Below are 4772 nucleotides of genomic sequence, written 5' to 3' on the forward strand. Positions count from 1 at the left end.
AGTATGGTGAAGATAGACAACAATATTGTATTATAATCATCAAATTTGCTAAGAGACTAGAACTCAATTATTCCAACCACCAAAAAGCAATGGTAGTTATGTAACGTGATGGAGGTGCTAATTATTGCTACAATGGCAATCATAGAACAAATGTATCAAATTATCTTGTTGCACACCTTAAATTGACACAATGTTATATGTCAAATAAATATGTATATATATATATGTAGTTTTTGCTGAGAAAGATTGCCCTGAGCTAACAGCTGTTGCCAATCTTCCTCTTATTTTTTTCCTCCCCAAAGCCCCAGTACATAGTTGTATATTCTTGTTGTAAGTCCTTCTAATTCTTCAACGTGAGCCACCACCACAGCATGGCTACTGACAGATGAGTGGTGTGGTTCCATGACTGGGAGCTGAACCTGGGCCACTGAAGCAGAGCACACCAAATTTTAACCACTAGGTCATCAGGGCTGCCTCTCAAATATATTTTAATAAAAAATATTTAAAGATCTGAGGACATTGCCTATATTCTCAAATGGTAAAAACACCCTGGAGCTGGGTAGACACGGTCCCCCTCTAGATGGGCCTAGCTCATCACCACCTCCACCTGGCTGCCTCATCCTTTACATTAAGGGCCTGGCCCTGTAGGCATACGGATTAGAGAACCTTGCGGAAGAGGGGTCTAACCATGTCACCACATTAGAAACTTTCAACAGTTTCCAGGCCATTTTCCTGAGTATGCCATTCAAAGCCTTTACAAGGGATCCTTGACTTATCTATTTATCTTATCTTTCTCCACTCTCTACCACCAACCTCCTGTTTCAAACATTCCAAAATATGAGTCTTTCCCTGAATATGAAGTACACTATTTATCTGTCTAAAATATGCATTGTGCCCTAAATACAACGTGTTCATGTTGACACTCATGGTTTTATGTGCACTACTGATTTACCTTGCCAAAAGGGCTGTTCCCATTTTCACACCCCAGGGCAACTTGCTACACAATTTCCTATCAGTTCCAATATCACTTCCTGTGTGAAGACTTCCCAAGTCATCCCCACCTCCATCCGCTCCAGCGTTCCTCGCTTCCTCCTCCTGGATCTTCTATGACAGCACATAGCAACTTGCCTATGGTAATGTGGCTACTTACCTACCACCCCCCCCCCACCACCCCTCACTGTGTTATTTGCATCTTTGACTTCAGGATCTGGCTTCCTTCTCTACCTTTTTCTGCTCCAGATAACCTCTAGGAAGAAACTCCCTCCCCTGCAAGATCAAGGCAGGCATCACCACTAGCCTAGCACCTTGGGCTGGTCAGCTTAACCTACCAAGAAAGGGGGAGATTGGGACATTTCTCTCTAAATTGCTGGTTCAAGAGCTCTACCACATATCCTTGGCAATGGTGCATCCACTTGATGCACCAATCCCTGACCTTGGGAAATGTGTCCCAGGGAAAAGAAATACGGATTCCTAATATCTGGTGTCCGACGTGTTGGCCAACTTCTTAGATACTTGGGTGGAGGGAACAGCTTGACTGCTGTTCACAGATTTTACAAGGTCTCAGTTTCATTCCTATTCACCACAACTGAAAGTTCACGTGAAATCTAGGACAGCACCATGCTTAGTTTTTGTTTTGTTTTGTTTATCTTTCTGTTGTTTAAATAAACACACAGAACCCATATTTGTGCAGAAACCTGAGAACATGGTGGTCTCGTTGTCTCACTGGCTTCCAGAGGCAGAGATGTCATCAAGACCATTGACGGCACAGTAGTTCATCCTGGGCAGAGGACGGGACTCTGCTCTTCGCTGGGGTTGCCCACGGAGCCCTGTGCAACAGACTTGCTTGAAGGTGGAGGTACGTGCTTGGAGAGAGCATACTCACCCTTTCTGGTTCTTGATTTTCCATAATGTGGGGATAGGGGATTAAGACAGGAGTATAGCTGAGTTGCTTGGCAGAAAGACCCTATCACTTTCTAAAAGGGGCAGGACCACCAGGCAGCGTGACTGTATCATCTTAACTTAAAAAGGGACATAAATTTCTGGCTAAGAGCTATCAAAACTGCTTCTGGGCAATGTCACAATGTGTTGATCATGGGGAGTTTGGGTCCCTGCTTTTGGTTTGATAAACCTAAAGCCCTGATCAAAATGATGTGTTCTGGTTCCCAGCCAAGGCTTGCCTTAAAAATCTTTACTGAAGTGGATTATGGGAAATTGAGATGTTGTATAAACAAGGCCATGGTCAGTGGGCCCAGCTATAACTCAATCCCAAGCACTACCTGTGGAAGCCTGGTATTTAGGACCCATTTCATAATGAAAATCAGCCTCCCTAACTCCATTCACTGCCTCACGCAACTTCAAGGAGCTGATATGCTCCATCACGTACTGCCCAATCTTGGCATTGCACCTTGATGTTTCTGTGATCCCACTGTTTCTGAGGAACATCCTTGCCAAGTAGAGTTGCAAGTGCTGTCCTTGGTCCTTAGGATCCCCTGTTCCACAATACCGTCCCCAGCTCTTCGAATATAGATCAAGTATGGCATCCACTGGGAAGATTTTTCAGAGGAGAAATCAAAGGAATTACCATCACACAGGAAGCACACATGACCTGCACTTACTTGTGACCTGCACATACTTACATCACACACTTCACCTGGTAACCAAGATTCATAGCCAAGGATCCTCTGAAAGTAGTCTATTCATTCCAGGATATCATTCTGGGATACTTTCCATAAAAAGCATCAAAATACCCAATTCAAAGTAGTTTAAGCTCACATAACAAAAAGCTGAGAAGAGGCATTCTAGGGTTGGTTATATCAGAAGTACAACATTGGCATCAAGGACTTGGATGTATTCTATACTCCCATTTTGCCATCTTTTTGACTTGTCCCTTCATGGTCTCAAGGTGGTTATTATACTTCCAGGGATCAAATGAAGACAATGTCTTGCCAAAACATTGTTAATTTTTTTTGTGGATCTTTTTTTTATTAGGGAGGAAATCCACTCCAAAAAATATCCCCGCAATCTCCCACCAGGTCATATTGGCCATGATGGGGTCTCATGCTCAGCTCTACCTGCAAGAAAGAATGAGAATATAATAGCTGGCATTTTCAGACCCATACTTAGCCAGAATGGAGGAGGGGACATGGCTGGAGGAGTGGGGAGAATGGCATCTGACTACTTTGAAAACAACCAACACTGTTCACCCGTCTCCCAGGAACAAAGACTTAAATCAACTGCAAAGAATCATTGGCCCTTCCGTGTCTGCCATGGAACACCCATGTTCCAGATTAAGAATATCAGAGAGTTTTGACTAACATTGTTGACATTAATTGTTTGTTTCTTACCTTTTCTTCTTCTGTCTAGACACTGCATGTCACACCATGACCCAATCTTGCTTTTCTCTACTTCCACTTGATGTTTCAACTGCTTTCTCTGGTGTTTGACTCTCAACACTTTCTCATAGACTTTCAGCTTGTACTTAACACAGCTGGCTTTACCCACTCTGGATTATGTTACTAGGTGATTCGGTTTGCTGGGGACCACACGGGCAGCAGTGGTTGCCCAACAAACGCAGATGAGTCAGGATGCCTTCCCATTCCCACCATATCTGTGTGGAGCAGGCACTTTGTACTGCAGGACACCGGTCCTCACTGTTGGGAAACACTGGGAATGACCCCCTCCTATTACCAGCTGTGATGGGAATTAGGAAGATAATATTTAGGGACAGAAGGATTCTAAATATTAGAAGACAAGAAAACTAACGATAACAGAAAAGCAGCCCATCGCTCTTTTCCTACCCCTTCCCTCAAACAAAAAGATCCTACACATTATATGATCCCATTTATATAAAACGCACAGAATGGGCAAATCTGTAGAGACAGAAAGTAGATTAGTGGCAGCCAGGGGCTGGGAGAGGTGGAGGGGAAGTGCAAAGTGACTGCTAATGGGTATAGATTTTTGGAGGAGGTGATTAAAAAGTTCTAAAATTGATTGTGGCGATGGTTGCATAACTGTGAATGTACTAAAACCCATTGAACGGTACACTTTAAATGGGCTAACTGCATAGTATGTGAATTATATCTCAATAAAGCTTTTTTTTTTTAAAAAAAATAATTCATGTGAGTTTTTTTTAAAGTCATTCATTGGATTCCAATAGTGGGATTGCAGCCTCATAACTGCCTTTGCCAGCCAGCCAACTCCTGACAAGTTACCAAAGAAGGTATGAGAATGTTCAGAACTCTGGTGTTGTAGAGGCATTTCTGCTCCTCAATGTTCAAACCAAGGTTTGTGTCACATGAGTGAGTAGAATAAACACTGACTGTGTTGAGAAAATTGCGTACACCATTGCCCCACAGATCTTTGGTCCTTACTGACGTGATTTCCAGGATGAAAAAGAATCCTTCAAGTTACTCCTCAATTCCTGGATGAAATCAATGGCTCGACATCATTACAACTGAAATGTAATCTAGTAAAGGGCTTAGTTTGTGGCATATTAACAAGCTCTGTACGCTGGGAGTTTTCAGTCTATGAGAGATCAGGAAAAGTATCACTTTAATAAATGTCTGCACAACATTTTTCCTTGTGCAGAAATGAATGTTTCCATCTAGTTGTGTATATGAACATCATGGTAGCTCCAGGGAAAAGTTTTTGTCTTGTTTCTAACAGTTGCTGCTATCTTCAATATATAAAGAGAACATATTACTGCTAGGGATATTTTGTAGGATTCCCAGTGGCTTCCCAGAGACTTCTCAACAATTACACTGGGTCAGACC

General features: G+C 42.6%; 1 long non-coding RNA gene across 1 annotated transcript; it reads left to right on the forward strand.

Moving 5' to 3' along the window:
- The first annotated feature begins 1673 nt into the window (after positions 1–1673).
- On the forward strand, positions 1674–4110 carry LOC138921558 (uncharacterized). The gene is made up of 2 exons (XR_011434201.1): positions 1674–1855; positions 2989–4110. It is a non-coding gene; the product is annotated as an uncharacterized lncRNA (long non-coding RNA).
- Positions 4111–4772: the final 662 nt, after the last annotated feature.

This window comes from Equus caballus, chromosome 30 (genome assembly GCF_041296265.1).
Source record: "Equus caballus isolate H_3958 breed thoroughbred chromosome 30, TB-T2T, whole genome shotgun sequence".
NCBI classification, from domain to species: Eukaryota; Metazoa; Chordata; class Mammalia; order Perissodactyla; family Equidae; genus Equus; species Equus caballus.